Below are 13,343 nucleotides of genomic sequence, written 5' to 3'. Positions count from 1 at the left end.
GTTGTTGATTTTTATGGCACTGGAACGATAGACCTCCTCGATAATGTAAGGACCTTCCCATTTAGAGAGAAGTTTTCCTGCAAAAAATCTTAAACGAGAGTTGTATAGCGAAACATGATCACCTACATTAAACTCACACTTTTGTATCCTCTTGTCATGGCATCTTTTAACATTTTCTTTAAACAATTTGGCATTCTCATAGGCTTGGGTTCTCCATTCATCAAGCGAGCTATTGTCCAATAACCTCTTCTCACCGGCAAGTTTGAAATCATAATTGAGCTCTTTAATAGCCCAATATGCCTTATGTTCTAGTTCGAGTGGTAAGTGGCAAGCCTTTCCACAAACCATTTTATACAGAGACATACACATAGGATTTTTATAGGCAGTTCTATAAGCCCATAATGCATCATCAAGTTTCTTGGACCTATTCTTTCTAGATCAATTAACAGTCTTTTGCAAACTCAATTTAATCTCTCTATTACTCAATCTACTTGACCACTAGACTAAGGATCATATGGAGATGCAATTCTATGGTTAACATCATACTTAGCAAGCATTTTACGAAAAGCAGCATGAATAAAATGTGAACCACCATCAATCATTAAATATCTAGGGACTCCAAACCTTAGAAAAATAACTTCTTTAAGCATCTTAATAGAAGTGTTATGATCAGCACTACTAGTTGGAATAACTTCTACTCACATAGTAACATAATCAACAGCAACTAGAATATGTGTATACCCATTAGAGGAAGGAAAAGGTCCCATATAATCAAAGCCCCAAACATCAAATGGTTCAATAACAAGTGAATAATTCATAGGCATTTCTTGACGTATACTAATATTACCAATTCTTTGGCACTCATCACAAGACAAGACAAACTTACGAGCATCCTTGAAGAGAGTGGGTCAATAAAAACCGGATTCCAATACCTTATGTGTAGTTCTATCTCCAGCGTGGTGTCCTCCGTAAGCCTCGGAGTGACACTTGCGTAGGATCTGTTCCTGTTCATGCTCAGGTACACAACGTCTAATAACACCATCTACTCCTTCTTTATGAAGGTGTGGGTTATCCCAAAAGTAATGTCTTAAATCATAAAAAAACTTTTTCTTTTGTTGGTATGTGAAACTAGGTCGTATAAATTTAGCAACGATATAATTAGCATAATCAACATACCATGAAGTATTATGAGAAGCATTTATGATAGCTAATTGTTCATCGGGAAAGCTATCATCAATAGGCAGTGGGTCGTCAAGAACATTTTCTAACCCAGACAAGTTGTGTGCAACGTGGTTCTCAACTCCCTTTCGATCGATAATATGCAAATCAAATTCTTGCAACAAGAGAACCCATCTAATAAGTCTAGGTTTAGCATCTTCCTTTTCCATGAGATATTTAATCAGCATGATTAGTGTGAACAGTTACTTTGGAATCAACAATATAAGATCTGAACTTATCACAAGCAAATACAACTGCTAAAAATTCTTTTTTAGTAGTAGCATAATTTCTCTAGGCACTGTCTAGAGTTTTACTAGCATAATGAATAACATTCAGTTTCTTATCAACTCTTTGCCCTAGAACAGCACCAACAGCATAATCACTAGCATCACACATAATGTCAAAGGGTAAATAACAATCAGGCGGCTAAACAATAGGTGCAGAAATGAAGGCTTTCTTTAGTATTTCAAATGCTTCTACACAATCATCATCAAAAACAAAAGGAACATCTTTCTGTAAGAGATTAGTGAGAGGCCTAGAAATTTTGGAGAAGTCTTTAATAAACCTCCTATAGAAACCAACATGACCAAGGAAACTTCTTATACCTTTGATGTCTTTAGGACACGACATCTTTTCAATAGCATCTACTTTAGCTTTATCAACTTCAATACCTCTTTCAGAAATTTTATGCCCCAAGACAATACCTTCATTAACCATAAAGTGGCACTTTTCCCGATTCAAGACAAGATTAGTTTCTTCACATCTCTGCAAAACTCGATCAAGGTTGCTTAAGAAATCATCAAAATATGTTCCATAAACAGAGAGATCATCCATGAAAACCTCAACAATCTTTTCACAAAAGTCAGAGAATATAGCAGTCATACATCTTTGAAAGGTAGCGGGTGGATTGCATAAACCAAAAGGCATACGTCTATAAGCAAAGGTGCCAAAAGGGAAAGTAAAAGTGGTCTTTTCCTGATCATATTTTAACACAGGTATTTGAGAAAAACCAGAATAACCATCTAGAAAGCAAAAATGTGTGTGATTGGATAGTCTTTCTACCATTTGATCCATAAAAGGTAGAGGGTAATAATCTTTTCTAGTAGGTTTGCGTAATTTGCAAAAATCAATCACCATTCTATAACCTGTAACAATTCTTTGTGGAACCAGTTCATTCTTATCATTAGGAACAATAGTAATACCTCCCTTCATTGGGACACAATGAACAGGATTTACCCATCTACTATCAGCAATCGGATAAATTATACCTACCTCCAGAAGCTTTAGTATTTCATTTCTTACCACTTTCTTCATCTTAGGATTTAACCTTCGTTGATGATTAACAACTGGTTTAGCATCGGGTTCCAAATTAATTTTGTGCTCACATAGAGTGTGACTAATGCCCTTAAGATCATCAAGAGTATATCCAATAGTGGCACGGTGCTTGTTCAGAGTTTTCAATAACTTCTTTTCTTCATGCTCTGAAAGGTTAGCACAAATAATAACAGGATATATCTTCTTTTCATCAAGATAAGCATATTTCAACGGTCAGGTAATTGTTTAAGCTCAAACATGGGATCACCTTGGGTGGAGGAGGATCCCCAAGGATTTCAATAGGCAAATTGTGTTTCAAAATAGGTCCTTGATTACAGAATATTTCATCTATTTCCCTTCTTTAATTCATAAACATATCATTTTCATGGTCTAGCAAATATTGTTCTAAAGGATTAGTAGGAGGCACGACAATAGAAGTAAGACCAATAATTTCATCCTTACTAGGCAATTCTTTATCATGGGGTTGTCTACGAAATTTAGAGAAATTAAAATCATGAGACATATCCCCTAAACCAACAGTAACAACATCTTTCTCGCAGTCTATCTTAGCATTAACAGTATTCAAGAAAGGTCTACCAAATATAATGGGACAAAAATCATCTTGTGGGGAACCAAGAATAAGAAAATCAGTAGGGTATTTTATTTTCCCACACAAGACTTCAACATCTCTAACAATCCCAATTGGTGATATAGTATCTCTATTGGCAAGCTTAATAGTAGCATCAATATCTTCTATCTCAGCAGGTGCAATATCATTCATAATTTCTTGGTGTAAGGTATAAGGTATTGCACTCACACTAGCACCCACATCACATTAGCCATGATAACAATGATCTCCTATTTTAACAGAAACAACAGGCATGCCAACAACAGGTCTATGTTTATCTTTAGTATCGGGTTTAGCAATCCTAGCAGCCTGATCACAGAAATAAATAACATGCCCATCAATATTATCGACCAAGAGATCTTTAACCATAGCAATACTAGGTTCAACTTTAATTTGTTCGGGGGGTGTAGGTGTTCTAGTATAACTATTACGAACCACATTTGAAGCTTTAGCATGATCCTCTATTATAACAGGAAAAAGTGGTTTCTCAATATAACCAGTAGGAACAATAGGATCAACATTATAGGTAATAGTTTCTTCCTCAACTTTAATAGGTCCTACTACTTTCACTTCAATGGGAGGATTATATTTAAACCACTTATCCTTAAGGAGATCAACATGACTAACAATGATTCACGGAAAGTAGCTACTATCACAGAGTCAAGTCCATATTTAGTGCTAAAATCATGAAAAGCATCGGTATCCATAAAAGATTTAACACAATCAAACTTAAGGTTTATACCTGACTCCTTACCTTCGTCGAGTTCCCAATCTTCAGCGTTGTGTTTAATTCTTTCCAATAAGTCCCATTTGAGTTAAATATCCTTCTTCATACAAGAACTAGTACAAGAAGTATTGAGCATGGACCGATCATTATGAGAAAGTCAAGCATAAAATTTTGAATAATAATTTCTCTTGAGAGCTCATGATTGGGGCATGAATATAACATTGACTTAAGCCTCCCCCAAGCTTCAGCGATACTTTCTCCTTCACGAGGCCAAAAATTATATATATAATTCCGATCACGATGAACCAGATGCATTGGATAAAACTTCAGATGAAATTCCAATTTCAATCGGTTGTAGTTCCATGTTCCAATATCATCACATAGCCTATACCATGTCAATGCCTTCTCCTTCAAAGATAAAGGGAAGACCTTCTTCTTGACAACATCCTCGGGCATACCTGCAAGCTTAAATAATCCACAAACTTCATCCACGTAGATTAGGTGCATATCAGGATGTAATATTCCATCTCCTACATAAGGATTAGCTAGCAATTTCTCTATCATACCTGAAGGAATTTCATAATAAATATTTTCAGTAGGTGCAGTAGGTTGAGGAGAAACTCTTTGATCTTCCGGTCGAGGTGAAGATACCCCGAACAAACCCCTCAAAGGATTATTTTCCATGGTAACAAGTGACAGTAAATTTCAGCACACTATATAAATGTTTCCTTATCAAATTCCACTTACCAAAGGTGCTTCCCTCCCCGGCAACGGTGCCAGAAAAGAGTCTTGATGACCCACAAGTATAGGGGATATATCATAGTCCTTCCGATAAGTAAGAGTGTCGAACCCAACGAGGAGCAGAAGGGAATGACAAGCGGTTTTCAATAAGGTATTCTCTGCAAGGACTGAAATTATTGGTAACAGATAGTTGTGTGATAAGATGATTCGTAACGGGTAATAAGTAAAAAAAGTAAACAAGGTGTAGCAAGGTCGCCCAGTCCTTTTTGTAGCAAAGGACAAGCCTCTTATATAAAGCAAAGCGCTCCCGAGGACACATGGGAATTATTGTCAAGCTAGTTTTCATCATGCTCATATGATTCGCGTTCGTTACTTTGATAATTTGATATGTGGGTGTGGAATGACATGCGGTGCCCCCATAATTGGTTTTGGTAATTAATGACAATCTCTATGGACTAATGGTTGCCTTGAGTTATATTTGAAGGATTTGTCCATAGGCTTTTCTTGGAGTCCATTTGTTGGTTTCAAGGAGAGTTTGTGATGAGCAAGGTGCTATTCAAGGAATTACCTAAAGATTGGTCATGTGAGAGGTTCATCAAGACTAAGTCAAAGAGTGAATCAAGTTGATCAACACACAAAGCATAGAAGATGTACCGAGAGGGATCAAGTGATCCCATGGTATGGTAAGCATTGTCAATTACGCTTTGTGTACTAACCCATGGTCTTCGTGAGAGTTCTTTGTGGTGTTAGGTTGCAGTGTGCACGTTTAAGTGATGCATCACGAAGAGATCAAGTGCTTGAAGATTGCCGTCCATTGTGGTGACAATGGACTTGTGAAGATGTGCCGAAGAGTGGCTCACCCATAGTGGAGTATGGGGGAGCAATCTACTAGTCTTCACCGAGCCAACGCAATCAAGAAAGGTGGTCCAACTTGAGGAAGTCAAGATCGTCTACATCTAGCTCAAGTGGAATTTCTGCAAGGCAAAGGTTTGGCCTTGATAGGTTCTCTATTTTACCGGTCTCATGGTTGTAGTTTGGAGACCGGGTTATAGGATCGATTGCCATACTATCAAGGGGGGCTCTCAAGTGAGTAGCTTGATCATATCGTTCGTAGAGAGCTCAACCATTGCATGATTGCATCATATTTCTTGGTTCTTGTTTGGTTTTCTCCTTGTGAGATTTGGATATTATGGTCATCTTCTTGACAAGCTCGAGTTCATCAAAAACGGAGTTCACATGCTTCTTCTATTGCGTTTTCGGTGTTGGAGGTTTTACCGATATTTTTCGAGGAAGGGTTCTCACCATTTTCTTACGCGACTTTTCTAATTTCCTTCTTATTTTTATTATTATCAATATTGTGTTAGCCCTTGTTGCTAGTTTTCCACTTGGTTTCGTTGAATTCGAAATCCGTTTGCAGAAGTTGTGTCAGTTTTGGTGTCCTTAAAAAGGTTGCAACGGTACTACCGCTCACGAGAGTGGTACTACCTCTTGGAGGGGATGTAATTTTTTACTACCGCTCTTGGGAGCGGTACTACCACGGCTACTTCCGTGGCTACTTCCGCTCTGGACCCAAAACTCGTCATAAGTCCAGCGGTGGTAGGCACGGATGTGTTTTTTTAGTACCGCTCACTAGCAGTAGTACCACTACCCCTAGCGGTAGTACCATGAGGACAAGCGGTAGTACCACTCCGGCGGTTCTACTGGCCTTTTGCCTCCTTGCTGTTGTTTTTCAAAGGGCTTTCACCGCTCTAGCGGTAGTACCGCTCCCATGAGCGGTAGTACCACTCTGTGCGGGCTCTGAGCTAAAGATTGGATTTTTTCCCACCTATAAAAGGGGGTCTTCTTCCCCGATGAACCTTATCTCTTAAGCTCGTGTTCTTCCCCCATTGTTGACCTTCTTTGAGCTTGCTATCTCTCAATCCCTCCATGGATTCTTGCTAGTTTTGGGGGGAAACGAGAGAGGAGATCTAGATCTACGTTTCCACTAATCACTTTCTCCTCTAAGTGAGGGGTGAGGGAGTCCTGGATAAGGGGGTATCCGGACAGCCGGACTATATTCATCATCCGGACTACAGAAGCGTCAAGATACAAGACTCAAGACTTTGGCTCGTGTCCGAATGGGACTCTCCTTTGCGTGGAAGACAAGCTTAGCAATCCGGATATTATGTTTCCTTCCTTGTAACCGACTCCATGTAAACCCTAGCTCTCTGGTGTCTATATAAACCGGAGAGGATGGTCCTTAGAAGGCCGATCACAATTACAATCATACCATCATAGGCTAGCTCTTAGGGTTTAGCCTCTACGATCTCGTGGTAGATCTCCTCTTGTATTCCACATATCTTCAATATTAATCAAGCAGGAAGTAGGGTTTTACCTCCATCGAGAGGGCCTGAACCTGGGTAAACATTGTGTCCCTTGCTTCCTATTACCATCAGCCTAAGACAGACAGATCGGGACCCCCTACCCGAGATCCGCCGGTTTTGACACTGACATTGGTGCTTTCATTGAGAGTTCCTCTGTGTCGTCGCTTCGAGGCTTGATGGCGTCTTCAATCGTCAACAACACGGTCCAGGGTGAGACTTTTCTCCCCGGACAGATCTTTGTGTTCGGCGGCTTCGCGTTGCGGGCCAATTTGCTTGGCTAGTTGGAGCAGATCGACAGCTTCGCCCCTGGCCACCAGATCAGGTTCGGAAACTTGAACTACACGGCAGATATCCGTGGAGACTTGATCTTCGACGGATTCGAGCCTGCGCCAGGAGTGCCGGACAGCCGCGATGAGCACGGCCTAGACCTGCTGTCGGACATTGTCCGGGACATTACCCCCGAAGCAGCCTTGGATCTAAATCCAGGACAGGTTGCGGTGCCTGTGGACGGAGGGCCGGACCCCACTCCGCAGGCTGCACACTTATCGGCGGTGGAGCCGAACACGGGTCCCACCTCTGTGCAGGCCTGTAACCCCGGACCCCCGGACTCATATCCGGCTGTTGGTCCTGGTCCGCTCACTCTCGAGCCAGACGAGTCAGGTTGGGCTCCGGTGATGGAGTATACCGCTGCGGACATCTTTCAGCACTCACCCTTTGGCAGCATGCTGAACTCATTGAAGTCTCTCTCTCTCAGTTAGGAGACTCTGGGCCGAACTATGTCCGGCTGGAGCGGGAAGCGGGCGATGAAGGAATTTGCTGCCCACCCACCACCCACTTTGTCGCCACGATCGATGATTTAACCGACGTGCTCGACTTTGACTTCGAAGACATCGACGGTATGGACGACGATGCAGGAGATACTCTGGAGCCACCGCTCACAGGGCGGTGGACAGCCACCTCTTCATATGATATATATATGGTGGACACTCCGAAAGAAACGAATGGCGAGGAGGCAACGGAGGATAACCCCTCCAAAAAGAAAGCAAAGCATGGGCGTCGCCAGTGCCGCTCCAAGCCCCGCCAAGGCAATACCGGTACCGGAGACGATAATATTCCAGACGGTGCCGACGATGAATACAACCCCGAACAGCCCGCCTTCGAGCAGGCCGAACAGCAAGACGATGAGCCCCGGCATCTGAACATGGGGGCCAGAAGAAATCCCCCCCCCCCCAGGTGAAAACGGTCAACATGATCTACGCCACCCACATCCCCAAGCGGGAACGGAAGCGAGCGCTGCGATGGAGCTAGTCGTCCCCAAATTAAACCCATGGTCAGCTTGTCCAATCACCTTTGATCATAGGTATCATCCTACTAGCATCCGCCACGGCGGCTCAGCCGCATTGGTTTTAGACCCATTTATAGACGGATTTCACCTCACAAGAGTCCTTATGGACGGAGGCAGCAGCCTGAACCTGCTTCATCACGACACGGTGCGGAAGATGGGCATCGATCCTTCAAGGATCAAGCCCACCAAAACCACCTTTAAAGGTGTCATTCCTGGAGTAGAAGCCCGTTGCACGGGCTCTAGAACATTGGGAGTGGTCTTTGGATCCCCGGATAATTTTTGAAGCGAAGAACTAATCTTCGATATCGTCCCTTTCCGCAGTGGTTACCATGCCTTTCTCGGACGAACCGCATTTGCTAGATTCAATGCGGTACCACACTATGCATACCTCAAGCTCAAAATGCCAGGCCCGCGCGGGGTCATAACAGTCAACGGGAATACGGAGCGCTCTCTCCGTACAGAAGAACATACTGTGGCCCTTGCGGCAGAAGTACAATGCGGCCTCCTCCGGCAAACCACCAATCCGGCGACGGCATTTTCAAGCCCCGTCAAGCGAGGGCAGAACACCCCGCAGCAAGATCAGCAGGCACGACAAGAGCAGGACTAGCAGTCCGGCCTCCGCTCAAATCCCATCAAAGCAGCATTCGTGCCACGCGTACACAATTACGCACTCAAAATACCATGGGCACAGGCGGAGGCGTAACAAGGGCTCAGTCAACAGTACAGTATCACTTCATAACCTTTCCATTCACCCTTAAGTACATTGCTTTAGTGCAGCCTCTCCAGAATATCCGGATTGTCGGACTTACATAGGAGAGGAAACCCAGGAGGCAACAGGCTTTGGGCATAGCAAGAAACACCCAGGTGGAATCTATTTACAATCATTTTTCCCGCTTTATCTATCTGTACGTAGCCTGCCCCTGGATAGGATATGTCAAATCATCCTTTTTTGTCTCCGCTTAATGCACACATTGTAAACATATGCTTAAACGTATTATTCATCAATGGGAGACCACATATAGCGTCAGCTTACTTATTTTTACTTGAGCATTTTTTTATAAATGTCTATTTAATTTTGTGTCTGTACACTTCGGTATGTGTAGTTTGCCAGGGGCTCCTTATGGTACCCCATAATACGGCAATTCAAAGTCCGAACACTTTCAACAGTGCGGCACCCCGAATTATAACATTATATGCATCAGCTCCGAATCATGTCTAGGTTACGGTTGGGATAGACCGGCTCCCTTGGTTTGGTGCCTTACGTTCCGTTCATTCGGCTAAGATACCGCAGGGAGAACTACTGCGATTGTGCCCTGGTTCTGCCGGACGAGCACCTTAGTAGAGCAAACACAAAACTGTCCGACATGATGTGGTGAGAGACTGGTCGCTGTTCGAGAGGTCTTAAAATCCTTAAAGATTTTTTCCGCTTTAGGCATTAATTCGGCTTTATCTGATATAGGCGTGTCTAGCGCCCCAATTCGGCCTTCCGGATTCTAGGGGCTTCGCCGAAATTTAAAATCATATACTTCTATGGCTAAGTGAAGGTTATAAAGTTGTATAGTTCGATTGCCTGGTTTGCTGCGCTGGACACCTCCTTAAGGGACCAAACATTTGGATAAAGAGTGTCCGGGTTTTCCACGAACACCCCAGTAGTAGTTACATGGGGGCGGAAGCCGACGACTGGCCTACTTTCAGAATTTGATAAACAGCCGCATAGAAGGTAATATTTTAAATCACAAAAGCGCTACATAGCGCAAGTAACTTCGTCTTTAAATTACAAACATGACAGAAGTGAATTCATTCAAAAAATTTGTCTTTAGTACATTCATCGGCCACGAGGCAAGCACCCTTCATGACGCCATCATAATACTTCTTGGGGACGTGATGCGGCTTGCCCTCTGGCGGCCCGTCCTTCACCAGCTTCTCCGCATCCAGCTTGCCCCAATGCACCTTGGCGCAGGCAAGGGCCCGGTGGGCACCCTCAATGCAAACAGATCGCTTGATGACTTCTAGTCGCGGACAGGAATCCAGCATCCGCTTGATTAGGCCGAAGTAGCTGGTGGGCAGAAGCTTGCCAGGCCATATCCGGACTATGAGATCCTTCATAGCCACTTCGGCCGCCTTGTGGAGTTCGACCAACTCCTTCAGTTGGTCACTCAGAGGCGTTGCATGTTCGGCCCCAGCATACTGGGACCAGAACAACTTCTCCGTTGAGCTTCCCTCCTGGGCACGGTAGAACTCCGCGGCATCGGATACGCTGCGTGCCAAGTCTGCGAATGCCCCTGGAGAGCTCCGGATTCTAGTAAGTAAAAGAAACATCTCCTCCACATGTTTGCTTTGCATAAAAAATCTCTTACCCGGCGCTATTTTCTTGGCCTCCTGGATCTCTTGCTGAGCCCTCTCGGCTTCGGCCTTGTCGTCTTTTGAATTTCTAAGGGCCTTCGCAAGCTCGGCCTCTTTTGCTTTAAGCTCCCGCTCCGCAAACTCGAGCTTCTTGCCGAGCTCCTGGAGCTCTTCTTGTACCTCGCCCACTCGGGCCTCTTGCTTTTTGCGCTCCTTGAGTTCCAAGGCCGCTTTGTGTTCGGCCTCGGACAGCGCCTTCTTGAGAGACGCCACTTTGGTGGCAGCCTCTGTTACCACATCAAGACGTCTCGTCGTTAGCATAAACAGATTTTATTTGTTATTTATTATATGAGAAAGGGAAATCATTCACCTTTGTTCTCTTCGAGCTGCCTCCTTGTGAGGCCGAGCCCTCCCTGCGCCCGCTCTAAATCCTGCGTCAGGCCGGCGATTTCGGCCGTGCGAGCAGCAGCGGCCAGCATCACAGCTTGTTTATTTACATTCAACACTTATTGTTAGATTCCTGCGGATTATAATTGACCCTCCGTTTGGATTTTCTTTCCGAACACCAAAAAGAGTATCAGAGGCTACTACCTATCGGGTGGTGATTTTACACATTTTTACTACTTACCTCAAAGCCTATTAGGAGGCTGGTGCAGGCTTCGGTTAGTCCGTTCTCGGCGGACGAAACCTTCTGAATCACCGCACTCATGAGAGTACGATGCTCTTCATCTAGGGAAGCGCCTCGAAGCGCTTCCAGCAGACAATCCGGCGCCTGGGGCGCAGCGGAAGTCCTTGATATAGACGGCCCTCCCTCCATAACGAGGGGCTGTCCGCCTAAGTCCGAAACCACTGAAGGCTCCGGAACAGTGTTCGGCTGAGAGCCCGGCTTGCCATGGCTCTCATCGACATGATCCGCGGGGACCTTGAACCCCACGAGTCCGACGCCTGGGACGCTGCCTTGAGGCGCCTCCAGGGCCACCTCCGTCATCATCGGGAGCCTTCGAGACAACACCTTCGTGTCGCCCCCAGGACGAGGAGACGTGGCCGTCGGGAGTGAGTTCATTGCTGACTCACTCAAGGACCCGTCCGAAGACGACACTCCCGGATGGGCCCTGGCCGGACTGCATACAAGTTTGGCATTATAAACAAAATTATGAAGCAAAAATTACGATTGAGTGCGGATACTTACGACCGCACAAGGGGCTTCTTCCTGGGCAGCCACCCTTCCTTGCTATTGGTGGCGGTTAGTCCGGAAGGGACGCCTTTCCCTTCTTGGACGTCCCAGTCTCCCCCACCGGGGCGGCCTTCCTCTTCTTCCCTCCCCCGATACGGGGAGGTGGTGTTTCTCCTTGTTCATCCCTGCCTCCGTGGGAGGAATCTGCCTCATCGTTGTCAGACGACAAGGGTATGACGGCCTTACGCCGGAGGCCTCTCCTGGCCCCCTGGTTCGCCGTCTCAGGCCCCCCATCCTTTCCGGATGGGGCGGCCCCCTCTTCTTCTTCTTCTTCTTCCCCTTCGGGGGAGGAGTGCGCCTCGTCATCTTCGGACGAGGCTTGCGCAGCTTTCCTTTGGAGACCCTTTCGGGTCCCCGGGGCCTTCTTATCGGCCTTCTTCTCCGGCCCCTTGTAGGGCAATAGGACCAGCATCTTCGTCAGAAGATCTCTGGCTGGGCTTTCCGGCAACGGAGCCGGACTGTCGATTTGCTCCGCTGTCTCCACATACTCCTGAAACAAATGTATGCAATCACTTAGGAATTCTCCCATGAGTATATTAGGAAGAACCGGACCTGGTGGCGGCCTGAGAACTTACCTGGGCAGGTTGCCGTGCAGCATGGAGCCCGCGGTCCTCGGTTATGAGAGGAGGTACCTCGGTGGCCTTGAACATCTTATGCTTCATGCCGTAGAGCCTCTAGAGCGTCCGGTGTTCGGCCGGGACGAATTCCCACAAATTGAATGCCCGCCTTTGGCACGGCAGTATCAGGCGAATGAGCATGACTTGGATCACGTTGACAAGCTTGATGTTCTTGTCCTTCATGCCTTTGACGCAGGTGATGAGTCTCGTCAGCTCTGCAGATTCACCCCATAGCAGGCCCTTCTGTTCCCAAGAGGTGAGCCGCATAGGGGGTCCATATTGGAACTCGGGGGTCGGCGCCCAGTTGGCGTCGCGTGGCTCAGTGATATAGAACCACCCTGATTGCCACCCTTTCACGGTTTCCGCAAAGGAGCCTTCAGGCCAGGTGACATTAGGCATTTTTCCCACCATGGCTCCTCCGCACTCCGCTTGCTGGCCGCTCACAATCTTCAGCTTCACGTAGAAGGTTTGGAGCCACAAGCCGAAATGAGGCTTGATGCGGAGGAAAGCCTCGCACACGACGATAAACGCCGAGATGTTGAGGACGAAGTTCTGAGCTAGATCATGGAAGTCTAGCCCGTAGTAGAACATAAGCCCACGGACGAAGGGGTGGAGTGGAAACCCCAGTCCACGGACGAAGTGGGCAAGGAACACAACCCTCTCGTGGGGTCCTGGAGTTGGAGTGACCTGCCCCGCGTCTAGTAGCCGGTGCGCTATGTCTGTGGCTAAGTATCCGACCGCCCGAAGACTCGCGATCTTCTTCTCCGTCGCGGTGGACACCACCCACTTGCCTCCTACTCCGGACATGACTAA

Source organism: Triticum aestivum, chromosome 2B, assembly GCF_018294505.1.
Source record: "Triticum aestivum cultivar Chinese Spring chromosome 2B, IWGSC CS RefSeq v2.1, whole genome shotgun sequence".
NCBI classification, from domain to species: Eukaryota; Viridiplantae; Streptophyta; class Magnoliopsida; order Poales; family Poaceae; genus Triticum; species Triticum aestivum.
This window is presented reverse-complemented; position numbering follows the sequence as displayed.